The 15,860-nt window shown below is 41.0% G+C and overlaps 1 pseudogene across 1 annotated transcript in view; it reads left to right on the forward strand.

The window, feature by feature from the left end:
• The window catches only part of LOC308248305 (neurofilament light polypeptide-like), a 137,116-nt pseudogene extending 122,153 nt beyond the window's left edge, over positions 1–14,963 (forward strand). Inside the window, exon 2 of the transcript in view lies at positions 13,847–14,963. The product of the transcript in view is annotated as a neurofilament light polypeptide-like (transcript). The remainder of the gene's footprint in view (positions 1–13,846) is intronic.
• The last annotated feature ends 897 nt before the right edge of the window (positions 14,964–15,860 follow it).

Genomic DNA, 15,860 nt, shown 5'->3' on the forward strand with positions numbered 1-15,860 from the left:
GCTTGATGACAAATTGGATTACTCCTCATTGTAAATGTTTTTTTTTTAAATTTTACTGTTGTTTTATTATAATTTCCAATAAACTATAGACTTTTTAATACATCTGAACTATCCTTATATTGTACGTAACACACACAGATTCTGACAACAAATATACCTTTCTTGGTTTTCAAAATAAATAAGTAAATGAATAATTTGGTCATTAAAAACTCTTCTTTTGAAAGAAAAATGCATCCATAAAACTAAATAAATTGAATAATTGATACCAGAATGAAGAAAATCTCTTTGATGATATAATTTACTTCTACTCATTGTCAGATTTAATACCGAAAAGAATCCCAGAAAAAAAAATCACTATTGAGGAATTTTATCAAAATGGAAATTAGATCATGTCAACTCTTGTCTTATGGCTTTCCACTTCTTTCGGAGGATAAAAGCATTTCCTTTTGACAGTGGCTTCCAAGGTACAACCTTTTACAACATCATCCCCTTTCCTCCCTCTCCCTTAATTTTCCCTTGTCAAGTGGCTTCCATGCTGTTTCTCCTTGATGCCAAACACCTTCCAACCTTAGAGACTTTTCATTTACCTCTGCCTAGAATATTCTTTCCCAAGGTAACTGCTGGGCTAGCTTTATTACCTTTCTCAGCTTCTTTTCTTATCTGTGAGATCTTTCCTAACTACCCTAAATAAATTTACAATTGCCCTGTCCTATATCACACACACACACACACACACACACACACACACACACACACACACACACATTGCTCAATATCTTCCCTTCTTGCTTTATTATTCTCTAGAGTACTTAACACATAACATTGCACAGCACTAGTTACCCTCTAATATACCATGTTGTTTATTTATTGCTTATATTCCTCTATCAAAATGTGTAATTGAAAATTATAAGGGTATTTGTTTGTTTGTTTGTTTGGTTGGTTGGTGTATCATTTGGGCCTAGAACAATGTCTGGGACATAGAAACTTCACAATAAATTCCACTTTAATAAATAAATAACCAAGTCAGTATTAGCTTTAGTGTATCTAAAAATGAATATCTCAGTCTGAATGTTTTCTGCCGTTTAGCAGGCCTTGTATCAGTTTTGAATGACAAAGATAACTTTTTGGAATATTTTTTTTTCTAGAAGATTTTTTCACTAATTTTTCTGTCATGAGATTTTCCCTCAAGGCTTGTACACTTCATGGTTTGTTGGGTAACAGAAGTGTGAGACAACTGAGGTTAGTTCCATATAACATAGTTTTATTAAGAGATAGTAACAGTAGTGATAGATGCGATTCCCAGAGAATCCCTTACTTTAGCTAAGACTACCTACCTTTCTACAAAACAGCAGGGAGTAGACTGAGTTGTTTAATTCTTTCCTCGATTTTAATCTTTTAGTTCTGTTGTGGGTAATGACAGCTGTGGCTGTGATTGGCTTCACCCTCTTTTGTTTTTTCAAACAGTCAAGGAGCTAAAAATGTTTTTTACTTTTTGAATGGTTACATTTTAAATGATTATATAAGCATGTACATCATATCCTTGATATTTTTCTCTTGTCCTACAAAGCCTAATGTATAATTATCTTGTCCTTTAAGAAAAAGTTTACCAATCCTGTTCTAGGCATTTGATGTTAAATAAGAATCGAAAATTCATTAAGAAAATAATATGCATAGCTCCCATTAATTGAGAACCCTTAGCATTGTGGTATGCTATTTCAAGTCCTTAATATTTGTGTAAGTATGATATTTTTAATCACAGTTTTACATGTGAGTAAATAAAGGCTCATAAAGATAAATAACTTGACCAACATCATACTAGCAGTTTCCTGAATAAATTAGCAATTGATCTTAGTCTACGAAATCCCAAAAAGTTTCTCTCTCCTTAGCATTGTTGCCAAAAAGCAATAACAAAAATAGCAGCAGCAGCAGCAGCAATAAAATAAGGCTAGTAAAGGGCAGGGGGGGCGGGAATTTAAGACCAATAATAAACTATTAACTCCTTGGAGTTTAAGATTTCCTGGTGGGCAGTCCACTGCCTTGGTTTTTTGGACTGTCTTATATTTTCTGCTCTGCTTCAGCAATGTATGAAGCAAGATGGAGTTTGTCAGCTGGTAGCCAAGAAAATAAAGAACTCTTGCCAATCTCCAAATGTCCCATCTGGTGGTTGGTCATGACTCTGTGCTTCCCACATGTTACCACAACTGAGGGTGCATCCTGATCTCTGAATGGTAGGCCATGAGCAGAAACCATGCTTCTGAAACAAAATCAAATGTTCCCAAGTAAAGCCAACAAGAGCTAAACATCACACCATGAATATTTTGCAATATATTAATCACATCAATAACATGTCTTGAAAATTGCACTGAAATGTTTAGATATTTATGTTCTTGAGAGATATTACTTTGAGAGAATAGACTGTGTGCTCGTTGCTTTTATGGGTAAAGACTAAACTAAGTAGGTCTCAGATGTGAATTAATACTGGACGGCTTCATAGAAAAGTATGTACACAATATTTTTTATTCAAATTATACAAAATTGGAAGTACATAGTGACATGGTGTGCTTGAAAGATAACTAAAGGGAGAGTCAATGAAAAAAGTATCCAAGCCACGTTTTCCACAATTCCTTTTGTGAAATGTACAACTAACTTTTAAAACAAGCTAGTCCATAAGAGTCATCACCAATGAGAATTTTTCCATGGGAAAAGTTTTTTGTTTCTTTTTTTATTCTCACCCAATAATATGTTTATTGATTTGAGAGAGAGAGAAACACTGATGTGAGAGAGAAACATCAACAATTGGTTGCCTCCTGTATGTGCTCCAACCAGGGATTGAACCCACAACCTAGGTATGTGCCCTAACCCGGAGTGGAACATGCACTCTTTTTGATGTATGGGGATGATACTCCAATGAACTGAACTACTTGGCCAGGACAAGAAGTTTTGAAAAATATAAAAATTAATGTTTTTGTTGCAAAACCATATGTGTGTGTATATCTATACTAATAAAAGAGAAACATGCAAATTGACCATACCTCCACTACGCCCACCAGCCACGCCCACCAGCCAATCAGGAGTGAGTATGAAAATTAACCCAACCAAGATGGCTGTGGCCACGGAGCAAGCAGGAGGCTTGGGTTTCCCTGGCAATGGAGGAAGCCAAACTTCCCACCAGCTCTGGCCGGCCCTGGCCTCCGCTCAAGGCTACAAAGTTTCAATTATAGAAGATTAAATCAATCCCAACAAAAATGGCGGCAGCCACAGAGCTGGAGAGAGCAGGAGACTTGAGTTGCCCCCGGCGATGGAGGAAGCCAAGCTTCCTGTAGCCCTGGCCTGCCCTGGCCTCTGCTCAAGGCTACAAAGTTTCAATTATAGAAGATAAATAAATCCCAGATATCAGGGCCTCCACTTGGGTTGCCAGGGGGCGTGGCCGGCCTGCAAACCATCACATGCCCCTCACCCAGTCTGCCCCACACCCCAAGGGAACCCCCACCCTGATCAGGGACACCCTTCAGTGAAAACCAGCCAGCCCCCACCCATGCACCAGGCCTCTATCCTATCTAATAAAAGAGTAATATGCAGATTGACCATCACTCCAACACACAAGATGGCTTCCCCCATGTGGTCAAAGATGACTGCCCCCAGGTGGACACAAGATGGCCACCACAAGATGGCCAGCAGGGAAGGGCAGTTGGGAGGGACCAGGCCTGCAAGGAAGGGCAGTTGGGGGCAATCAAGCTTGTAGGGGAGGGCAGTTAGGGGTGACCAGGCCTGCAGGGGAGGGCAGTTAGGGGCAATCAGGCTGGCAGGGAAGCAGTTAGGCATCAATCAGGTTGGCAGGAGAGTGGTTAGGGGGTGATCAGGCTGGCAGGCAGAAGCAGTTAGGGGCAATCAGGCAAGCAGGCAGGCAGGCGAGCAGTTGGGAGCCAGCAGTCCTGGATTGTGAGAGGGATGTCTGACTGCCCATTTAGGCCCGATCAGAACTGGCCTAAATGGGCAGTTGGACATCCATCGAGGGGTCCCATATTGGAGAAGGTGCAGGCTGGGCTGAGGGACACAGACCCCCATGCACGAATTTCATGCACCAGGCCTCTAGTATATATATATATATATATATATATATATATATATATATATATATACACACACACACACACACACACACACATATATGTGTATATATGCACACACACATATGCACATATATATGCACACACACATATGCACATATATACTCATATGTACTAGTACAGTGGTTGGCAAACTCATTAGTCAACAGAGCCAAATATCAATAGTACGATTGAAATTTTTTTTGAGAGCCAAAAACTGACTTCTGCACATGGGCCACGAAGTTTCAATCGCACTGTATGTGTGTGCCTGCACGTGGTATTTTGTGGAAGAGCCACACTCAAGGGGCCAAAGGGCCACATTTGGCTCGCGAGCTGCAGTTTGCTGACCACTGTACTAGTATATACACACAAACATGCTCACATACATATCTATATATCTATTTACCTTTCAATAACATATAGACTTTTTTTTTCCTTTTTAAGTTTAGACAATTATTAAGTCTATTCCCAAAAGACTACAACATATTCAGTTTTTAGTGTATTGTGTTTACAATTCCTGCTGATTTTCCTGATTGAGTTGCTTGCTGTTATTTAGCATTTGCTGAGATGAATAGTAGGGAGTCAGCTCAGACATAACATTACCTGTGAGTCACTGTCTAATGATACAGGCAGTGCTTGTCTGGCACACAATCTAAAACAAAGTGAAGCAATGTGGAAGAAATTGGAGGTGATTTGAATGTAAGGGATATTGGTAAGGCAGTTCAAAATACTAACAGGCAATTTCTGTACTACGTCCACAATTAAAGAATGCAGAAGGGTATAAGTATATTTTCACCTGTTTATCTTTCCATTCTGTGTTGTATTTTCACAAAGATAGCAAAGGGAACAGCCACCTTGTACATTCCAGGTGGGTACAATTCCTTTTCAGTCCTAGTTTCTTTAAGTGCACATGGCTATTGGATTTGTTGAATAGTAAATATCAGTTGAGTTAATATTAAATTTAAAAAGTTGAATTAATATTGAATTCATAAGGAAATTAATGCACAAAAATGGTAATGTTTTTGAGATTTCCTGGCAGAGCAAGGACATTCATGACAGAGGGAAAGAGAAGCATAGCGAAATAGTCACCAAATCCAGTCACACAGTTCTTAACTAAAAGTTGTGTCATCAGCTGTAAACTGTTTAACAAGTGCCCATATCTAAAAGGTAGGCCCAAGGGTATGTGATTTTAGAAATGACAGTTGGATGTCTATTTACTGTAGGATAGAAGTAAGCTTAAAGTATATGCACTCGAATGTAGGAGTTATTAGAGTGTTGGTATGCATTAGAGCTGAAAATAACTGCCAAGGTTATTTTGTTGGCCATTGGTGGCACCTAAAATTGCCACCTGAATCCAATGCACTATATCTTTCCCTCTTAAGTAAAACCCGTGTTCTTAAATTCATCTTTGAAGACGGAAAATAGAATCTTATATCGTGAGTCTAAATCTTTAAGGCATCTCTTTTTTTTCCCTATAAAAATCCTCTGAATATTAGAATTCCTTTTCTCTTTTACTGGTATGCTATAGGATCTTGAGAAGTACTGCTGAATGCACCAATCAAGCACCACCACCTTCAGCCATAAAAGGTTCAGCAAACAGAGGACAACTAACCCACTAGATGCCATTCACTGTGCTCTGAAATTTACAGTGTTCTGCCAGCCTGCATAGCCCCAAGGCAACTCTGAAAGTCACTTTATTGTCCTTTAAGATTAAGAAAAAAGTTCTGTAGTAAATTCCATATTGTTTTCTTTAAGCCCGTTGCAAGCTAGCAGCAAGGGCAATTTTCCCATTTGGCTCTGCAGTGTGTGGAGCAGGGAGTCTGTTTTTCTGTAGTACATATCATTAAAACTTTGTTAATTTTATGACTTCAACCATCTGTCAACTGTTTAAGCATGATGTAATAGCTACCAAGGCATTGATTTTGCTTCTTTCTCATAAGCACCCTTGTAAAAAGGGGAAATTTTTATCTGGTTTCCAAGTAGAATTGAAGGCGTGATGTTGGCAGTAACTTTGGAGACTATCTTATGTATTGCTGTTTACTCCTTTTTGATAAGAAAATCAAGATCCAAAGACTTAGAGAAGAGAGAAAGTATTTTACATTTGAGCACAAACTGAAATCTGAGTGATTTGACTCCCACTCACCTGTTTCTATGTCAGTCACTCTGCCACTAAGTTGTGATGCAGGGGATGTTTGAAAGAATATGGAATGATTATTTTCCATGTTTTTAGATCCAATATGTTTGCAAAAAGTTTCAATTGTTTTGTTGGCATGCAGTTCTAACAGCCATTTACCTGAAGAATATTTTTTCTTTCATTGCTAGCAAATAAAATTTGCATTTTATGATGCCTATTCTGTGGCCATGCATCCATTATTTAGATTTTGAGTATTAAAAAGATGAAAAACAAGATTGCTCTCAATGTTACTATTAATATGAGGAAATAGTGATATTAATAATTAATGAGAAATTAATAAAAATCATATATATGTGATACATCTTAAAATTTTGGGTGCTCAAACATTTATCTTTCCAATTGTGTGTTCCTTAGTATAAAATGGCATTTGACTTTTTTTTTTTTTACTACATATAAACTGAAAAATATCCCAGAAGGCTATTGTGGGCCACTAAGAAGTTATTCTGCAATTCAATGTTATAATAACACAGTCCACTGAGTGTATAGGCCACCCAGAGAATGTGGAGCTTATTGCTTATTAAAGCATATTGCCATTTACCTTGACCCTTGACAAACTCTATTCTTCAAGGCTTTTTTCTCTGCCTTTCTTTCCCCCTCTTGACAGGTAATGATTTCAAAAGATCTATTAGATATTATATGCATAATGAAAGTGCAAAGCTTGCTGTCAGGTACAATAGACTGCAGATTTTATTTGAGATCTTAAAGTTGGGAGTGTCAGAGGTACCTGGAAGGTCAGTGAGGACTGTGCCTGTTCCCCATCTCCTCCTTTGGCAGATATTAGCAAAGTTACTTGAATAATGCATAATACTATTTTTTTTCTGTTTTCCCCCTTTTCTTGAAGGTCAGTTTATTCTTCCATAAGCAGAAGGTCAATGATGACCTCTGTCTTAATGGTTTCTATTCTATTCATTCTTATGCACTTTGTAAGTTTTAAGTAATATAGAATAATAAAAATTGGCTCATTATTTTTTTCTTATGAATAGACATTATAGTGTTAAAGACAAATTCTCAGAGTAAAAACTTTAAAACATAAGCCATAATTCTATCACTATTTTCATTTGTGTATATTCTCTTCCTTTTTTAAAAATATTTTTTTATTGATTTCAGAGAGGAAAGAAGAGGGAGAGAGACATAGAAACATCCATGATGAGAGAGAATCATGGATTGGCTGCCTCCTGCAAGTCCCCCACTGGGGATCGAGCCCACAACTCGAGCATGTGCCCTTGACCAGAATCGAACCTGGAACATTTTCAGTTTGCAGGCCGACACTTTATCCACTGAGCCAAACCGGTTAGGGCTGTATATTCTCTTTTACATACAAAATATTTCTTTACACAATCACAATCATAGTATGGATACATTGCTCTTAAACTTTGCTCTTTATTATCCTATCTAATAAAAGAGTAATATGCAAATTGACCATCACTCCAACACACAAGATGGCTGCCCCCATGTGGTCAAAGATGGAAGCCCCCATGTGGACACAAGATGGCCGCCACAAGACCAGGCCTGCAGGGGAGGACAGTTGGGTGGGGGGAACCCAGGCCTGCAGGGGAGGACAGTTGGGTGGGGGGAACCCAGGCCTGCAGGGGAGGACAGTTGGGTGGGGGGAACCCAGGCCTGCAGGGGAGGACAGTTGGGAGAGACCAGGCCTGCAAAGGAGGACAGTTGTGGGGGACCAGGCTAGTGAGGGAGGGCAGTTAGGGGTGACTGGGCCAGCAGGGGAGGGCAGTTGGGGGGGACCAGGCCAGAAGGGGAGGGCAGTTGGGGGGGACCAGGCCTGCAGGGAGGGCAGTTGAGAGCCAGCAGTCCTTTATTGTGAGAGGGATGTCTGACCCACTGGGATCGGGCCTAAACGGGCGGTCGGACATCCCTCAAGGGGTCCCAGATTGGACAGGGTGCAGGCTGGGCTGAGGGATGCCCCCCCTCCGTGCACGAATTTCGTGCACCGGGCCTCTAGTAATAGTCATATTAGTCTTTTAATAGCTGTGGATAGTTTTACCATTTCAATGTACCAGATATTTATTTAATGTTTGTTATAACTTTTACAAATTAAAACTTGGATGGAATTTTCCTTTTAATTGTTTTCCAAATATTTCTCCTGGCATGCTTATTTGTTTTGAATTTATGCTTTTTTATCTGGTTAATTGGAACATTCATGTTTATTAGCATTAAACATATTTTTATTATATACCTGATTTTCATAAATAATTATACAAAACTTTACTTTGTCTTGCACAAATTAGTGCTACATACACTTAATTTTTGTTAAATTTGTAAATTAGTCTGCCTATTATTTTTCACTTAGTCTTTTGTAATTCTATGGTATCTTAAGGCTCCATTGTAAGTCACAAGTTATTGGAATTTTTAAAAACTATCTATGAGTTTGCTAATTTTGTTGTTTATTAGTAATTTAAGCTTAATCATTATATGCACTGCAGTTGGACTGTCATCTTATTTATTTCTAAATAAAATATGTGAAACTTCCTTTCAAATGTTTTAGAATAATGCTCAATATCATGTTGTTTCTATTTATATTTTATAAGATTTGGATGTTAATATCATTTTAACATTATTTATGATAAATTTATTTTTCAACAATTTTTTTCTATCATTATCCCCAGTAATCACAATTACACCCCTCCTACGTTATTATTTTTTCAGTAGTGAATTATTAATGCTTTGAAACCTATAAACCTCTTATTCTATACTAGAGACCCAGTGCACGAAATTCATGCGGGGGGGGGGGGTTATCCCTCAGCCCAGCCTGCACCCTTCCCAATATGGAACCCACCAGGATTGGGCCTAAATGGGCAGTCGGACACCCCTCTCACAATCCAGGATTGCTGGCTCCCAAGAGCTCAACTGCCTGCCTGCCTGATTGCCCCTAACCACTTCTGCCTGCCAGCCTGATCACCCCCTAACCACTCCCCTGCCAGCCTGATTGTCGCTTAACTGCTCCCCTGCTGGCCTGATTGCCCCTAACTACCCTCCCCTGCTGGCCCAGTCACCCCTAACTGCCCTCCCCTGCTGGCCTGATTGCCCACAACTGCCCTCCCCTGCAGGCCTGGGTCCCCTCTCAACTGTCCTCCCTTTCAGGCCTGGCGCCTCCCAACTGCCCTCCTCTGCTGGCCCAGTCACCCCTAGCTCCTCTCCCCTGCTGGCCTGATCGCCCACAACTGCCCTCCCCTGAAGGCCTGGTCCCTTCCAACTGCCCTCCCCTGCTCACCTAATCACCCCCAACTGCCCTCCTATGCTGGCCCAGTCACCCCTAACTGCCCTCCCCTGCTGGCCTGATTGCCCACAATGCTCTCCCCTGCAGGCCTGATTCCCCCAAACTGACCTCCCCTGCAGGCCTGGTCCCCCCCAACTGCCCTCCCCTGCTGGCCTGGTCTCCCTCAACTGCCCTTCTCTGCCAGCCCGGTCACCCCTAACTGCCCTCCCCTGCTGGCCTGATCACACACAACTGCCCTCCTTGCAGGCCTGCCCCCCCCAACTGCCCTCCCCTGCTGTCCATCTTATGGCAGCCATCTTGTGTCCACATGGGGGCAGCCATCTTTGACCACATGGGGGCGGCCATCTTGTGTGTTGGAGTGATGGTCAATTTGCATATTACTCTTTTATTAGATAGGATTCCACTTCTGCTATCTATCACAAAACTAGGATTATGATTTAGACTTGGTTACAGATCTGTTTGGACCCTGTATTCTCTCATGTATATATCAGCTCCAATATGCAATACTGGGAATAGGAGAATGGGTCAGTCTTCTAATTATTTCAAAAACTTGTTCTAACTTATAATTTATCTAGTAAAAATACAAATTCAGTAAGTTCTGAAAAATGTATTATTATATGTAACTAGCACCCTGGTAAAGATATAGAGCATTTTCATTTACTCCAGAAAATTTCCTCATTCATTTTCCACTCAATTTTCATCCCAAGAGGCAAATATTGCTCTGATTCTTATCAACATAGCTATTTTTGCCTATTCTAGAACTTCATATAATTAGATCATACTCTGTGTGTTCCATTTGCTCAATATAGTGCTGTAGGATTTATCTCTGTTGTGTATATCCATAGTTTGTTTACATTTATTGCTATGTTGCATTCCACTGCTTATCCTTTCTTCTACTGATGGATATTATTTAACACTTTGGGGTATTTTGAATTAAGTTGCTATGAACATTTTTAAGCACATTTTTTTGGTTAGCCAATGCTTTCTTATGTATTGGGTAAAAACATGGGCATAAAATAGCTATTAGAGGGTGTAGGTATATTTAACTTTTCCTATGTAATTGTACCATTTTATTGTTCTTGGATTAATGTATGAAGAATTTCAATTGCTCTATATCCTTACTGACACTTAAAAGTGTGATATTCTTGATATTGGTTGTATCAAGTTCAATACCTTTTACCAAAGGAAATAGGGAAAAGAGATCTCTTCTATTTTTCACTCAATCACCTTTCTAAATGTCTTATTCTTTTCTAAACATTAAAAACTGTAGTATAACACTTAAAGAAAGTGCAAAAGCATAATTGAACAACTCATTTAATTATCATAAAGTGAATCCCATGTAAATAATACTATAGAAGCCCCCTCTTGCTACTCCTCAATCATTTTTCTCTCTTTTCCTTGCTAAAGGTAACCACTGTCCCACTTAGAAACCTGTTATTTAGTTTTGATTGACTTATAATTTGAATGTTATTAAAAAAAAAGTAGTTTTTGTGTTTGACTTCACCAAATGAAAGTTTTGAGAGAGTCATTCATATTATTGCATGTAGCTATATAGTTCACTAATTTTAATTTATTTAGTTGTGAACTTATTTATCTTTTCTGATGTAGATTTGAGTTGTTGCTACTATGAATGAAACTTCTTAGACATGTTACTGGTGCATACATCTCTGTTGCATATATACCTACGAATAGAATTGCTATGTCAGAAAGTCAGCATATATTCATTCCACTTCATAATACGTTTTGCAAAATGGTTTAACCAATACTCCAACAATATTTCAGACCTAGATCTGCAAAATGGTTCTTTAATGGATTATTTTCTACTACTGGGAATTGTTCAAGCTTTTTATGAGTTCAAGTCCCAACTTCAGCAATTTTCCATAGTTCTATGTGTTCTCCCACAAGGTTGTTGTTTTTTATTAATCACATACTACTTTTCTTAATATAACTTTGAAAAATCTCACAATGCTGACTCAGCTGGACTCTGCTTGGTTATACTGCAGTTTAAATATGATATATTAACATTAATTAAGAATATGAGTTTGTAAATTTGTAGAATGGTTGGAATAAAAATATTGACAAATCTTAAATATTGACATTTAAGCCAAATAATTCCATTTTTAATATGAATGAATTAATAAAGGGATCCCTGCCCTAGCTGGTTTGGCTCAGTGGATAGAGCATCAGCCTGAGTACAGAAGGGGCCCAGGTTTGATTTCAGTCAGGGGCACATGCCCAGTTGTGGGCTTGATCCCCAGTAGGGAGCATGCGGGAAGCAGCTGAACAATTATTCTCTCTCATCTTTGATGTTTCTATCTCTCTGTCCCTCTCCTTTCCTCTCTGAAATCAATAAAAATAAATAAATAAATAAATAAATAAATAAATAAATAAATAAATCCTTCTTTAGTTTACCTGTATAAAATATTAAATTTAAAAGACCAGGAAAGGGACAACATTGTCAAGGGGTGATATGCATATCTATATTCCCAAACATCTGGACATCTCAATCATAAATGATGAGCAAAAATCTGTGAAAGTAGACTTCAACTTCTAATTAGAATGTACAAAGTTGCAAGAGATGTCACTCTTGCCTGAACAAAATCATCTAAATGACTACAGAAATTATAGTTGTTGTTTTGGTTTAACCCATCCGAGATATGATGAACATAAATGTTAATGAACTAAACTCCAGGAAGTAATGAGCCCTTTATTGGATCATGAACCATGATTACTTCTCATACTTAGTGGAGTAGTAGAAAGAGGAGAAATATACCATAGCCTAGAATAATAGGAAACTAGCTGAACCTTTAAGACACTGTCAGCCTTAAGAGCTCAGTCACAGCCTGAGTCTGCATTACCTGTTTACACTTTCCCACAAATTGTCATCTAGTATAATGCAGTATTTTGATGAAGACTGTGTGGAGAAAGGGAAATCTGAGTGATAACTTCTTTTGGGCATGTGGGCCCTTCTACAAAAGCAAGGCAGGACCCTCCAAATGCTAAGATAAGGCATTTCAAGCCTCATCCATCCATCCATCTTCCAAAGGCTCAGAAAGTTGGGGCAAGCATAGAGAACAAGACCACTTCATGGCTCCCCCAAAATGCCGGTGGTTAAGCATTAAAACAATTTGAAAAGCTGGTGAGTAGGCAATAAAACAAAAGAGATTTCTTGAATTTTATTAGTGCTTAGATTCCAAGATCTGCTGAAGTTAAAGTCTCATGCTCCCCTCAAATCATCTTAAGCCTGTGGTGATCTGAATCAAGTTGCAACAAAGCTCAGACTCAGCTCAATTCATATCATATTGACTCAGCACCCTAAATCTAGTGGCCTCTTTCTTGAGTCTTTACTGTTTTATTGTGTGATAAATGTTGAAAAGTTATAAGTAATATAGACATTGGGGATTTTGTAAGCCTATCAGTTTGGGGCCTTACATATTATGGTTTCCCACAGGGCAAATTATATGGATGTAGGGCTGAATAGGTTCAAGGAAGAATGGCTTTGTCTGAGTGAAAGAAGTCTGGTTTTATGTTCGATTGGCATCCATTGCAGAAATTTTGAAGATGAAAAATCTACACTAATAAAAGAGAAAGATGCTAACTGACCGTACCTCTGCTACTCCCACAGCCAATCAGGAGTGATATGCAAATAAACCCAACAAAGATGGCGGGTAAATTTGCATATGCAGGTGGGGCAGGCAGTGCCTGATGCCCCATGGAGTCCAGGCTGCGATGGGGACGGGGAAGGCGGCATGAACAGCGCCTGACGTTGCCCTGGGGTCCAGGTGGCAATTGGGAGCAGGCAGGCCAGGCGGACAGCGCCTGATGCCCCCCCCACCCCGTGGAGTCCAGGCAGCAATCGGGACCGAGCAGTTCCAGCAGGCAGCACCTGACCCCCCCCCCCCCCCCGCCAGTCCAGGTGGCGATCCAGACCGGGCAGGCCAGGCGGGCAGGGCCTGACTCCCCCGCAGAGTCCAGATGGCAATCGTGACGGGCAGGTGGCAAGGACAGCGCCTGACACTGCCTGTGGGGTCCAGGTGGCGATCAGGACCAGGCAGGCCCAGGGGCAGCACCTGACAACCCCCCTGGAGTCCAGGTGGAGATTGGGACAGGCAGTTCCATCAGGCAGCGCCTGACGCTGCCCGAGGGGTCCAGGCGGCGATAGGGACGGGGCAGGCAGGGGTGGCCAGGGTCTCCGTGATCACTGTCTGCCCCAGGGCTACCTGTGGACACCGGTGGAGCAGGCCCGGGTTGAACATTTTAATGAAAATGGGATGCCTGTGCCCCGCTCCACTGCGCCTCATCCCTGGCAAGGAGAGATAAATGGGCAGTTAGGAGGCACAGGGGCTCTGAAGTAGCTGGGAGCAACCTGCAGGCCTGCTACCAGGAAGAGGTGCTGAACCATGATGATGCAGAGGGCTGGCTGATGGAAGCGCGCAAAGGTGCAGATGAGGCGGCTCTCACTGGCGCTGAGCTGGAAAAGTGCATCGACAGCCTGATGGATGAAATCGCCTTTCTGAAGAAGGTGCAGGAAGAGGAGATCACCAAGCTGCAGGCACAGATCCAGTATGCTCAGATCTCCGTGGATATCTGACCGCTCTGCTATGCTCAAGGACATCCCCGCCCAGTAAGAGAAGCTGGCTGCCAAGAACATGGAGAATGCTGAAGAATGGTGCAAGAGCCGCTTCACCTTGCTGACCGAGAGCGCTGCCAAGGAGGAGGTGTCCGAGAGCCGCTGACTGCTCAAGGCCAAGACCCTGGAGTTAGAAGCAAGCCAGGGCATGAACGAAGTGCTGGGAAAGCAGCTGCAAGAGCTGGAGGATAAGCAGAACGCAGACGTTAGTGCTATGCAGGACACAATCAACAAATTGAAAATGCGTTGAGAACTACAAAGAGTGAAATGACACGATATTTAAAAGAATACCAGGACCTCCTCAATGTGAAGATGGCTTTGGACATTGACATTGCAGCTTACAGGAAACTCTTGGAAGGTGAGGAGATCCGGCTCAGTTTCACCAGCGTGGGAAGCATAGCCAGCGGCTACTCCCAGAGTTCCCAGGTCTTTGGTCAATCTGACTACGTTGGTTTACAGACCAGCTCCTACTTGATGTCCGCTCACTCCTTCCCTTCTTAATACACCAGCCACGTCCAGCAGGAGCAGATCGAGGTGGAAGAGACCATTGAGGTTGCAAAAGCCGAGGAAGCTAAGGATGAACCCCCTTCTGAAGGAGAAGCTGAAGAGGAGGAGAAGGAGAAGGAAGAGGCTGAGGAAGAGGAAGGAGCAGAAGAGGAAGAAGGTGCCAAGGAAGAATTTGAGGATGCAAAGGAGGAAGAAGAAGGTGAAGGTGAAGAAGAAGATACCCAAGAAGCTGAGGATGAGAAGAAAGATGGAGGTGCTGGGGAGGAGCAAGCAACCAAGAAGAAAGATTGAGCCCCCCTTTCCTTAATTATTTCAGGAATAATCCTCCCGAAACCAGGTCAACCCCATCACCAACCAAGCAGTTGAGTTCCCAATACTATATGAATTAAGAAGTCAATATATATAACATTCTGAGGTGACTCAGGTTGGACATTAAATGTTATGCTATGACTTTTCTCCTTATGCAGAGTATCAGTTTGCTTGCAGAGTGGCTTCCTGGCTTGCTGCCAGCCTGTGCATGGTCCACGCTTATGAGTTCAATGAGTTCAGGATCTATGACAATGTGAAAAATTCAGATGTTTACAATAAAAACACATGAATACACGAATTCACTAATGTTAATGTTAAACTTCATGGAAAAAATAGTCCTTTGAATCTTGGTGGTTAGAAATTAAAGACCTCAAATCATATGCAATAAACAGTAAATAAAGTTACACTGAATGACAAAAAAAAAAAATACATTAGGGGCCAGGAAACGTTCAAAGAACTGGGGAGCCATTCCCAAATCAGGAAGGGAAGTCACAGGGTGTATATTATTGCTATGAATACAGTATTTCCTACTACTTACAACATATACAATTTAATATATTAGATGCCTTCCTATCGCATGAAGTACGTATTCTCATAGAGTAATACTGGTAGATATGTTATAGTTATGGCAGTATGTCATATCCTATCTATATTAATAAAAGGATAATATGCTAATTAGACCATGAGACCTTCTAGATGTCCTTCCGGACAAAGCCATGGTGGCGGAGCCGAGGCAGAGGCCATTAGGGGTGATCAGGCCAGGAGGGGAGGGCAGTTGGGGATGATCAGGCTGGCGGGGGGTGGGGGTGCAGTTGGGGGCAAGCAGGCCAGCAGGCAGAGTGGTTAGGGGAGATCAAGCAGGCAGGCAGGTGAGCGGTT

This window comes from Plecotus auritus, assembly GCF_963455305.1.
Source record: "Plecotus auritus genome assembly, chromosome: 5".
NCBI classification, from domain to species: domain Eukaryota; kingdom Metazoa; phylum Chordata; class Mammalia; order Chiroptera; family Vespertilionidae; genus Plecotus; species Plecotus auritus.